The following is a 12,812-nucleotide window of genomic DNA, read 5'->3' on the forward strand; positions in this document are numbered from 1 at the left end:
TTTTGCATCTTTTGACGTTGTTTAAACGGGTATTAGTCATCTCGGCTCTCTATGAGTGCTGTGCGCTGAGCGCGCGTGCGCACGTGCGTATGTGTGTGTGTGTGTGTTTGTTTGTGTGTGTGTGTGTTTGTGAGTGTGTGTGTGTGTGTGTTTTTGCATGTTTGTGTGTGTGTGTGTGTGTGTTTGTCAGTGTAAGGGTTTGTGTGTGTGTTTGTCAGTGTAAGGGTTTGTGTGTGTATGTTTGTCAGTGTAAGGGTTTGTGTGTATGCATGTATGTGTGTGTGCTTCCTTGTGTATTTTAGTGTATGTGCACACATCGTATGCAATTTTTAATTCATGAGTCACCATCTGTCTGTCTGTCTGTCTGTCTCTCTCTCTCTCTCTCTCTCTCTCTCTCTCTCTCAATTACTTCTGTGTACGCGCGCGCGCGTGACACTAAGAGAGAGACACTTCACAGAGACAGAGAAAGATTCTGAGACAGCGTGCAGTGCACATCATATATTACTATGTTCAGGGTACGTCGGCCTGCATATGACCACTTTTTCAATCGCCGGATATGCGCTACTGTACGCTCGGGGCCACAGAAACCAAATCATAAAACTAAAGCCAGTGAAGAAAAAGAGTCAGTGTGCTGCTGTACGAATGAATGACAAGAACCACCACCACAATGTGAGAACCACTACTGATAAAGGTCTTGTACGTCACAGGGTGAGATGTTCCTGTCATTGACGATTTTTGGTTTGGTTGTTTTGTTCGGGTTTTTGTTGGGTGTGTGTGTGTGTGTGTGTGTGTGTGTGTGTGTGTGTGTGTGTGTGTGTGTGTCTGTCTGTCTGTCTGTCTGTCTGTGTCTGTGTGTGTGTGTGTGTGTGTGTGTCTGTGTCTGTGTCTGTGTCTGTGCATGTGTGTGTCCTCACTCAATCTCAGTCCCATTCTCTTGCTCGCTGGTTCTTTCTCATTCATGACTTTTCGAGCTTTGATTTTTTTTTTCAGTTGTTGTTTGCTTTGGAGTACCGTTTTCTTGAGAGACAGTAAAAATAAGTCTTATGCTTTTGCATCTTTTGACGTTGTTTAATCGGGTATTAGTCATCTCTCTCCACGAGTGCTGTGCGCCGAGCGCGCGTGCGCACGCGCGTATATGTGTGTCAGTAGTGTGTGTGTGTTTGTGTGTGTGTGTGTGTGTGTGTGCGTGTGTTTATCAGTGTAAGGGTTTGTGCATGTGCATGTATGTGTGTGTGCTTCCTTATGCATTTTAGTGTATGTGCACACATCGTATGCCATTTTTAATTCATGAGTCACCATCTGTCTGTCTGTCTGTCTGTCTGTCTCTCTCTCTCTCTCTCTCAATTACTTCTGTGCACGCGCACTAAGAGAGAGAGAGAGAAACACACACACACACACACACACACACACACACACACACACACACAGAAAGATACAGAGACAGCGTGCAGTGCACATTATATATTACTATGTTCAGTGTACGTGGGCCCGCATATGACCACTTTTTCAATCGCCGGATATGCGCTACTGTACGCTCGGGGCCACAGAAACCAAATCATAAAACTAAAGCCAGTGAAGAAAAAGAGTCAGTGTGCTGCTGTACGAATGAATGACAAGAACCACCACCACCACAATGTGAGAACCACTACTGATAAAGGTCTTGTGTGTGTGTGTGCATGTGTGTGTATGTGTGTGTGTGTGTGTTTTACTTGTGGTGAGGTTCATTGAGAGCGTGTACTATTTTAACACTGGCCACACGCGGTTTCAGATTGATACGCTTGGGGCACCTGCTGTTGTAAGCTGTTGCAACAACTAGGTGAGTCTTTCTTTCTTGTTTGTTTTTGTTTGTTTGTTAAATGAATGACCCGCTGGCTGATACACACACACACACACACACACACACACACATATTCGTGCTTACTATATGCACATGCTGATGACCTAGTCATTTTGTCCACGACAAAGATAGGATTGCAAAGGAAACTGATAAACTCAATCTATATTGTGAAAACTGGGATATAAAAATTAACATAGACAAAATTAAAGTAACAGTTTTCACACACATCGATCCTAAAGTGCCTGTTATTTTCACAATAGGCAATGATATAATTCAGACAACTGATCAATACAAGTAGTTGGGTATATTATTTCACAAAACTGGAACATCTCTTACGCCTAAGAGCACATAACCAAACAGACAGCTAAAGCAGCAGATTTCCTCCGACGAATCGTTAAAAAGCAACATATTCGTTTGGATTCTGTACTGCAGCTTTTGGTTCGTTTGTTTTACCTATATTATCATATGGATCCGACATTTGGTTCCCATGGGCTGAAACTAAAACTACCAGTTCATTCAATGCGGGAATGACAGATTTCTCTAGAAAATGTATTTATTCGAAACATTCACATGAACAAATGCATATAAAATTTTGCAAACTGCTTCTAGGGATACATTCTAAAACAATGAATCTGCCAACTCTAAGCAGAACTGGGCAGATTTCCAATTGGAATTCATATTGCATGCAGAGTTCTTGGCCACTGAACTCATATTCTGCATGCAGATGATGATAGCCATATCAAAAAGGTCTATATATCAATGATGAACCAACCAGACACAGTTGAAAACCCCTGGATACGATTTGTAAAGAATATTCTTTACAATGTAGGATTAGGTCATGTTTGGAATAATCAGTCGACATTTAGTAACAGCAGACTTAAATTCACATTACGTCAACAACTAAGAAATAGATATATACAATTCTAGAAACAGAGAAAAACTGAATACAACAGATTAGATTTCTACAACAAAATTAAAAGAAATGATTATCAAATTGAGAATTATCTAACTGATAAAATCGGTCCTGCTCACAAACAAGCTCTTTGTCAACTCAGAATAGGCGCACATTATTTAAATATCGAACGAGGAAGGTATGCAAACATTGCCAGAGAAGAGAGGTTATGCGATATATGTGAAGTTGTTCAAGATGAATTACATTTCTTAGATACGTATATCTTATTTCATAATTTGCGAAACCATCTAATTACAACTGTACAGAAGTATGATCATCAATCAAATGTGATCACAAGAAAAATACAAAACAATATCCTAAATCCAAGTGATTTATTCAACTGCGATGACTGTCAAAAAACACTCGCCAACTATGTATTTCATTGCATGCGTATTAGACGACCGTTTATTTCTTTGTTCCTTTTGTTCTTTGTTGTGTCTATTTATCCTTCGGGATTTTATGACAATAAATGAAGTCGAGTCGAGTCGAGTCACACTTACACACACACGCACACGCGTGAGTATATATGGTGTGGCTTTGTGATTATTGCCTCGCTGTGTTTATTTTTCGCCTTGTCACCCAAAGCCCGTATCTATCTATCTATCTGCCTGTTTGTCGGTGGGTCTGTCAGTCGGTCTGTCAGTCTGTCTATTTTTCTAACTACCATTTTTCTAAATGCCATTTTACTATTGTTGAGATTTAATCGTTAGCCATAGCAATCCAGTTAACAACATCTGTGAACTTCTGGACCAAGAAACGAGATCGGCAAATGTAGGGAGTTCGTTTGTAGCAAAAAACGCTTGTACCACAACTATATGGCAGTCCAGTCATTGTGTATGTCAGCTTGCCCAGAGTGATTCTACTTGCTCTTCTTTCCAAAGTAAATATTACCACGTACTGATACTGAATTTCCTATTTCAGTATCCTAAAATTCAGGGACTTATTTAAACGGAAATTGGTGTGCGTTTTGTAATGCATGTGTTTGAAAAATGACGTGCAGCATGCAAACCACCCTTGTAATGAAGAAGTAGGCATTTTTAAAAAAAAATGACGCGAAACGATCCATATCAAGAACTTGAACACGAACAGACACTTGTCGACTCAAGCCGCCATGTTGTTGTTGTTGGACAAGACAACCAAGCTGGAAACTACATCCCGCAGGGTCGGCCTGAAAATAAACAGCAACAAGACTAACCTGAAGAAGATCAACATATCTGCCAACAACCCCAGTCACTGCAGGTGGTGAGCCGATACATGAATGACTCTTTCAGCTATCTCGGCAACATTGCTGACAAACAGGGCGACACTGACAAAGATGTCACTTCCATAGTAGGCAAAGCTAGAGCAGCCTTCATCACCCTCAAGAACATCATTCTGGTCCTCCAAAGAAATCACAGCAACAAAAATACGCATCTTCAATTCCAGTTCATCCTTCTCTATGGATCAGAGACTTGGAGAATGACCAAAAAGATGCTACAGAAAATCCAGACCTTTATCAACAGTTGTCTGAGGCTCATTTTTTAAGCTCCGTTGGTCAGATAAAATTAGAAACGAGGAACTGTGACAAAGAGTGGGACAGGAACCAGCAGAGAAACAGATCCTGAGAAGAAAGTGGGGATGGACTAGCCATACCTTGAGGACATCGCCATCCAGCACTGCACGCCAGGCCCTGGCCTGGAACCCTCAGGTGAGAAGGAAGAGAGGACGGCCCAAGAACAGCTGGAGGCGGGACACTGAAGCAGAGCTACAGAGTCTGTAATCCAGCTGGATGGATGCAGAAAGGATAGCCCAGAGTCGAGTACGGTGGAGAACGTCAATGGCATATGCTCCACTGGGAGCGAAGGGCCCAATTAAGAGGTTGTTGTTGTTTATGCTGCATGGTTTGGAGGGGGGTGCACAGAGGGAAAGAGGTCTCTCTGACTGGTACAAACTGAATGCAGGCGATTTTTTTTTTTTTTTACCAGGCAAGACGGTTGCGCATCAGAGCAGCAACTGAATCTATATCGAAATTAAGTACAATCACTCTTAAAACTGAATCAAAAACTTCTGAAAAATACGTTACAACATCTACTAATGGAAAGTGTCGTTAAAACACAGGATACAAAACAGGCGTTTGTCCTGAGGTTTTCCTTATCTCGGCGTGCCATTTTATTTATTCATTTCCGGCGATGGTGTGACCTTAGTTAGCTTAACCTGGTTAGAGACTGTGACGGCCTTTCTATCGTTTTGACTCCTTGATGAGATTATTTCACTGACTCCATATTTCAATTCAAGTTAAGTCCCCGTGTAATCATCTTCCTGTGTTGTAAGCTTAGTTATGTGTGTACACATCTCCGTTTAGACCAGTGGTGACGTTAAAGCTGTAACGAACCATTACATAATACGCCATGAGTAATATAAAACATGACTGTCCGAGTTTGACACAAGTGTCGGTTCATCATTTATCTTTTTAGTGCTTTCGTGTGATGTATATGTCTTATATTTAATTACAAGGTAAGTCAGTTCATGCTATTTATCTATCTATATATCTATCTATCTGCCTGCCTGCCTGCCTGTCTGTCTGTCTGGTTTGATGTCTGTTAGAATGCGTCAAAGTTGCCGTTGGGATGGATGCTGAAGTACGAGATTGTACAACAGGATTTTTGTTTCTTTTTTGTTTTGTTTTGTTTTGTTTTTTGGGTTGTTGTGTTTTTTTTGGGGGGGGGAGGGGGGGTTGGGGGGGGGTGTTTGTTTGTTTGTTTTTTTGCAGCATCTGAATATTTTTATGTTGGTGAGAGATAAGCAATTTAAAGTGGAAGCAGGTGTGTGTTTGTTTTAAGTGCTGCCATTTCTGTTCAAATAAGGACACTTATTGAGTTCGTGTTCGTAAAGTGTGTTTTGAATCTGGCGTCAGACTTGTTTCATTGGCAGAAAACCGTTGACACCAACTTTTTTGACTCACTTGTGTAAACAAAGTGAGTCTATGTTTTAACCCGGTGTTCGGTTGGCTGTGTGTATGTGTGTGTGTGTGTGTGTGTGTGTCTGTCTGTCTGTCTGTCTGTGTCTGTGTGTCCGTGGTAAACTTTAACATTGACATTTTCTCTGCAAATACTTTGTCAGTTGACACCAAATTAGGCATAAAAATAGGAAAATTCAGTTCTTTCCAGTCATCTTGTTTAAAACAATATTGCCCCTATGGCATGGGCACAAAAAAATAAATAATGAAGCCTAATTATATGCAAACTGCATTTACTGTTATATTTATATTTTTTGTGTTCTCTAAACTTGGCACTTTGATCTGATATTCTGACCCAACAACAAGAGCAGTCATTATTATCATTTTTTTGTTCAAACAGGAACTTCTTTTGCTAAGCATGGAAGTTTTATTTATTTTGCATGTCTTTGGTGCAGATAGTAAAAAAGGGAAATTAATCTGTAATTAATGCTAGGGGACTTAATTTGTTTTAAACTGATCTTTCTCATCTTAAACATTACATTTTGAAATTATACTCAATACATAAAAAGCTTGGATTTTTCTTTTAAGTGTAGCACAAGTGAGTCATGAAGGCCTTGCCTCTCTTGTTATCTTTATTTTTTATTATTATCTTTTTAATCAAACAAGCCAATTAAAGAGCCGAAACCAACACGCCAAAAGAACAGAAAAACTGTCAATTACGCAGTTGACACGATGACTGGTTCATTGCCGGTTTCGGCCGGCGATAAAATAATACTACGACAAAACACACGCGCGTGGCAGTAATAGGACCTGTATAATAAGTGTGAGCTTATGTGAAACAAACTCTGCTCATAATCATGTTTACACACACACACACACACACACACACACACACACACACATATGTACACACACACACACACACACACACACACACACACACACACCCCTCAAGGGGAGAGCTGAGGAAAGAGCTCGAACTTCTGTAACTCGGTTTTCATATGAGGATGTTTGAAAAAAAAAAAAAAAAAAACCCTCATGAATAACTGTTTAGTAATGTAGGCTATGTTAAATTTTAAAACAAATAAATGAATCATAATAATAATAATTATTATTATTATTATCATTATTATCGTCATTATCATCATCATCATTTTTTTTTTTTTTCAAAAAAAAAACAAAAAAACAAAAAAAACTCATGAATAACTGTTGAGTTACGTAGACGTTAGCGACGGTAGCGCTGTTGGAGGAAGCGGTGGTCAAGTCAATGAACTGTCGACCACCCCACGTTTTCCATATGTCAGTTTTTATTTCCTAAAGGAAAGGGGGTGTCTTTGCTGAACTGAATGGGAATGAACTTTGTTCACCCGGCAATAATTTTGGTTACGGGGATTTTGTCCTTTGCTGGCCAGTTACAGCCTGACACGACCGATTGGATTACTGTTCCCACAGAGCCCAAAATTTATGTAACAATCACTTGGTCCTTTGGTCCTTCAATAGCACTTGCCGTCATAAAGTATGCCAGCCTATGGACTCATATTTTGCCTGCTGTGATAGAAGCTATGAAACATTTGTAGTACTGTAGAGAAGTAGGCTACTATTGGTAACCGCATTTTCAATGTTAAAAGAGAGAGAGAGAATACTACTATAGTTAGTAACCACATATTTTCCGAAAACACACGTATTTTCCGAAAAAGACCACTTGGGCGAATGAACATAGTGAAAGCCCTGTACACTGAGAGTAAAACAAGCTTTTTATGTATTGAGTATAATTTCAAAATGTAATGTTTAGGATGAGAAAGATCAGTTTAAAGCAAATTAAGCCCCCTAGCATTAATTACATATTAATTTCCCTTTTTTACTATCTGCACCAAAGACATGCAAAATAAATATAACTTCCATGCTTAGCAAAAGAAGTTCCTGTTTGAACAAAAAATGATAAAATGACTGCACTTGTTGTTGTGTCAGAATATCAGATCAAAATGCCAAGTTTAGGGAATAAAAATAAATAAATAAATATAACATTAAATTCAGTTTGCATATAATTTGGCTTCTTTTTTTAATTTTTTTGTGCCCATCCCAGAGGTGCAATATTGTTTTAAACAAGATGACTGGAAAGAACTGAATTTTTCCTATTTTTATGCCAAATTTGGTGTCAACTGACAAAGTATTTGCAGAGAAAATGGCAATGCTAAAGTTTACCACGGACACACAGACAGAGAGAGAGAGAGAGAGAGAGAGAGAGAGAGAGAGAACCGAACACCGGGTTAAAACATAGACTCACTTTGTTTACACAAGTGAGTCAATAACCCTCTAAATAAAGTATAAACACAACGAACACTGCCGGAAAATGGGTTACAACATTTAGAAATGGTAATATCGTTTCAGCTGTGCACGAAAACTGCCGGTAAAGTAGGTCGCCAGCACCATAAATGACCATCACATACACGATTCAGTCACACCACGTGAAGTCAGAGAACTTTGTATTTTAAATCAAAATAAAAAAAATAAAAAAACGTCGGGATTCACTGATTATTGCCTAAGTCCACAGACAGAGAAATTCAAAAGACTAGTATAATTTGTCATATATAACATTATATAAAGGACTTTCTATCAAATGGGTTAATGGAAATGATAGTAGGAAGTACGTATTCAAACCCAAGACCACTTGAAATGGGTTTGCCTGATGACTTATTGCACCTGTGTTATTTAACACTGGCTGATTGCCAAGTCGTACACCAACTCAATTCATGACTGGCACGCACGTACACACACGCACACACGCGCGCACGCGCAAGTTGCCGCGACAGCTTTGGCCCGAGTAGGGCACTGAGACAAGTAAAGCAGATAATAATCTGATCTGTCACAGGACGCTCCCAGCATGATAAAACAACAAGTCATGTTCCTTCCACACCCCTCACCACCCTTATCCTACCACCCTTACCCCACTCCTTCATTGCCCTCCCTCCCCCCCCCCCCTTCCTCTCCCAAACCACTCACCCCTCACCCCCCCACCCCCCCCCCGCACCTCACCTCCCCTCCCTCCCCCGCACCCCCTTACTCTACCACTCTTCCCACCAGTATACAACCACCAGCCTTCGTTTCACACCACCACACACCATTACCTCCCCAACTAATAATAAAACAACAAGGCATGGTCCTTCTCCACCCTCACTGCACCTACGCACCCCTTACCCACGAACTTATAAATAGCGGAGTACGTTCTAGTTATGTCCGTGACCCTCACCTCTACCCTCTATTGTTCCCCTCCCCTCCCCCCCCAAGCTGCCTACCCCTTCAGCCACACACTCCGCTCCCCCCCCCCCCTCATTTTGCCACCCTCACCACCACTAACTACACCACATCTCCACCCACACCACATACTTCCCCTACTTATAGTTAATTAAGGAGGAAGGTGGCAGAATGGTTAAGACGCTCAGCTGCCAATACAGAGAGTCCGTGAGGGTGTGGGTTCGAATCCCGCTCTCGCCCTTTCTCCTAAGTTTGACTGGAAAATCAAACTGAGCGTCTAGTCTTTCGGATGAGACGATAAACCGAGGTCCCGTGTGCAGCACGCACTTGGCGCACTGAAAAAGAACCCATGGCAACGAGAGTGTTGTCCTCTGGCGAAATTACGTAAAATGAAATCCACTTTCATAGGTACACAAATATGTAAGCATGCACTCAAGGCCTGACTAAGCGCGTTGGGTTATGCTGCTGGTCAGGCATCTGCTCAACAGATGTGGTGTAGCGTGTATGGATTTGTCCGAACGCAGTGACGCCTCCTTGAGAAAGTGAAACTGAAACTAACCAAACTCCGTTCTCTCCACCCACTGCTCTCACCCGCACCTCTGTACCCTTCACTGCCTCCCCACCCCCCCCCCCCCCCCCCCACCCCCACCAGCCCAAATCTTCACTCCACCCACCCTTCGGTTCCCCTTGCTCTACCACCCTCCCTCTCCCACCTTCCCTCCTCCACCACCAACCGCTAATCACCCCCCTTCTCTTCACCACACACCACTTCTGACCTCTCCAGTTGATAAGGTAAACAAGAAAGGTTCCCCCCCTTTCCACCCACTAACCCCTCCATCCACCCATATGATTATACTCTTCCCTGTTCCCCCCCACTCCACCTTTACTTCCCCACCACTTTACACTACAGCTCACTCCACCGTGCACCACCAATACCCGCTAACCACCCCTTCTCACCACCACACACCACACCTCCCCTACTGATAATAAAACAATATTAAAAAAATAAAAATAAAAATAAAAATAAAAATATATATATATATAGTTTCAGTTTCAGTAGCTCAAGGAGGCGTCACCGCGTTCGGACAAACCATATACGCTACACCACATCTGCCAAGCAGATGCCTGACCAGCAGCGTAACCCAACGCGCTTAGTCAGGCCTTGAGAAAAAAAAAACAAAAAAAAAAAAAAAAACGGGGGAATAAATGATAGATAAGCTTACAAAAATAAATAAATAAATGAATAATAATTATAATATAGAAAAAGGTAGTATTAATAATAATAGTAATACTAATAAAATGATAATAATAAAATAAATAAAAATAAATAAATAAATAAGACAACAATGGTGATAAATAAGCGAATAAATGTAAAATATGAAGACACACATTCACACATACACCCTCACATGCATAACAGAAATGCACCAAACATGCAGTTTCACAGATATGAAAGTACAGTCAAATACATATAAACGTACATGAGCTCCAACACACACACACACACACACACACATTACCTTGCACCTCCTTATATATAGATAAACGTTCTCTCCCAACCCCCAGACCAAACTAACAAATCCCTCAACCACCCCACCCCCTGTACCCCAACCCGTCAGGTGTCTTCCACCCACCCCTCACTTCTACTCCCACCACCTTACTCTACCAACCCCCCCACCCACCCCCCTACTTCATTTACTACATCTCCCCACACTCCCACCCCCCACCGCCCCCACTACCACCACCACCAACCACCCTGTCCACCACGCCTTATAAATAATAAAACAACAAGACACTGCTTTTCCCTCACCACTCCACCCCCTCTCTCCCCACCACCACCACCAGCAGCCGTTCACACCCCACACCCCACATTGTCCCCTCCTCTCCCACTCTCTACACCCCCCCAAAGCCCACTCTTTCCTACCACTCAATACCCACCACTCCACTGTTCACCACCAACCACCAACCACCCCTGTCCACCTCCCCTGTAGATACTAAAACAAGAAGACACCTTCCTTCTCCATCCCACCCCTTTCCACACCAGCCACCGTACCACCTCATTGTCACTCCTCTACCCCCCCCCTCCTGTATCCCTCTCCTCCATACCATACACCACTCACCTCTCTACTCCTCCCACCTCCCTGTAGATGATACTTTCCTCTCCAACCCAACCCCCACACACCACCGCAACTCACCCCTCATTGTCCCCGTCCTCAACTCTCACCCTCCCCCCCCCCTGTAACTGACCACCATCTCATTCACTTCCACAACTACTGTCAGTCCCCCCCTTCTCTCCCCCCACCCCCTAGATAGAAAACAAGAAACCCCTCCCAACCACCACCACTTCCACCAAGATATTGCCCCACCCTCATTGTCCTTCTCCACTCTCTAACCCCCCCCCCCCTGTCGTAACTGACCACACCATGTACCCCACCACTCACCTTGTTTTTCAACTAACCGGCCACCCTTTCCAACCACTGCAATACCTTCCTTTATGTTATAATAAAACAAGAGAGGTACCCTCTCCACCACCTCCTAGCCCCTGACGCTCTGCACTCCCATCCCCTCCCACCACCTACACCCTCCCTCCCACACCCACCCCACTCCACCCCATGCAAGCCAACCACCCCATGCCACCACAACCACATCCCCTGCTACCAATAACAAAACTTGACACGTTCCCTCTCCTCCAGCCCCCACCCCCACCCCACCCCCCTTTCTCTCCCACCACAACCACAGCCACCACCAACCACTCGCAACCTCACCCCTCTCAATCCCCCCCCCCCCCCCCCCAACTCCACCCTCTCCACCTCCCTACCCCTTCCTCCTCCACTCTACCGCCCCATTTTCTCCATTCACAACACACACACACACACACACACACCATCCACAACCACCACACACCATAACCTCCTCCACTTTACAACCCACCAAGCCTTTCCATTCAAGCCAACTGCGCGCCGTGCTCTGCCGGGAAAGACAAGACAAGTCTACTACGAGTCTGCTCGGTCCTTTCGTCGTTTCCTTGCAAAATCACTGCACTTGCTGAAACGCCCGTGGTGAGTTGTAACAAGACAGAGAGAGATGCCGGCCGGCTAAACTGCCGATTTGTTTTGTCGTTGTTGTAGCGGTCATTGAAAAACAGCCCCCCTCATTCAGAAAAGTAGAAAAATTTCTTCACAGTTAGTGGTGCGTGGTCTACTTTCCTGTGACAAGTTCGGCGGCATCGAAGCAATTGTATTGGATGGGTGGACTGAAAAAAAAAAGCCTAAGTGGATGTATGTAAACTGATATAGCCTGCACTGACTCCAGAGAGAAAGGTTAAAAAAAATAATAAAGAAAATAAAGAGGGAGAGCGGGAGGGAAGGGGGGTGGGTTGTTAAAAAGAGGAAGAGAGAAAGGAGGGCGGAAAGAAATAAAAGTGAAAGACATTGAAAAGAGACAGAGAGAAAAAAAGAGAGAGACTGGGAGGAAAGTCAACCCGGCAGTGTAGTTGAAAAAAAAAATGAAAAAAAAGGAGAATAAATAAGATAAGAAAAGAAAGAAAGAAAAAGCGGCTGTGCAGTTTGTGCATTGTGCGTTGTTCTTTTTTTTGGGGGGGGGGGGGGGGGGGGTTTGTTGGGGTTTTTTGTTGTTTTTTTGTTTTGTTTTTTGTTTTGTTTTGTGGGGCGGTTTTTTTGATAGACTGGTGAAAGGTGAAAAGTTCGCGTGCGTGTGTATAGTGAGCGAGTATTAAATGTCGCGTTTGCCGAGCGGCGTGGAGAGGCATAGATAGATACGTGGTTTGGTAAGGTAAAACTCGGGACGGCAGGCTGTCAGGCCCAAGGTAGTGTGTA

The 12,812-nt window shown here is 43.0% G+C and overlaps 1 protein-coding gene across 5 annotated transcripts in view; it reads left to right on the forward strand.

Moving 5' to 3' along the window:
* Positions 1-618: 618 nt before the first annotated feature.
* Positions 619-12,812, forward strand: part of LOC143286166 (laminin subunit alpha-2-like) — a 39,538-nt gene continuing 27,344 nt past the window's right edge. The window contains exons 1-2 of one of the 5 annotated variants that reach the window (XM_076593776.1): positions 619-708; positions 1,769-1,816. The gene's annotated coding sequence lies outside the window, so the exon portion shown is untranslated. Of the gene's footprint in view, positions 709-1,538; positions 1,636-1,768; positions 1,817-5,262; positions 5,283-11,854; positions 12,036-12,739; positions 12,803-12,812 lie in introns of those variants that run through there. The other 4 variants (XM_076593778.1, XM_076593782.1, XM_076593775.1 and 1 more) reach the window with 4 other exon arrangements.

This window comes from Babylonia areolata, chromosome 9 (assembly GCF_041734735.1).
Source record: "Babylonia areolata isolate BAREFJ2019XMU chromosome 9, ASM4173473v1, whole genome shotgun sequence".
NCBI lineage: Eukaryota > Metazoa > Mollusca > Gastropoda > Neogastropoda > Buccinidae > Babylonia > Babylonia areolata.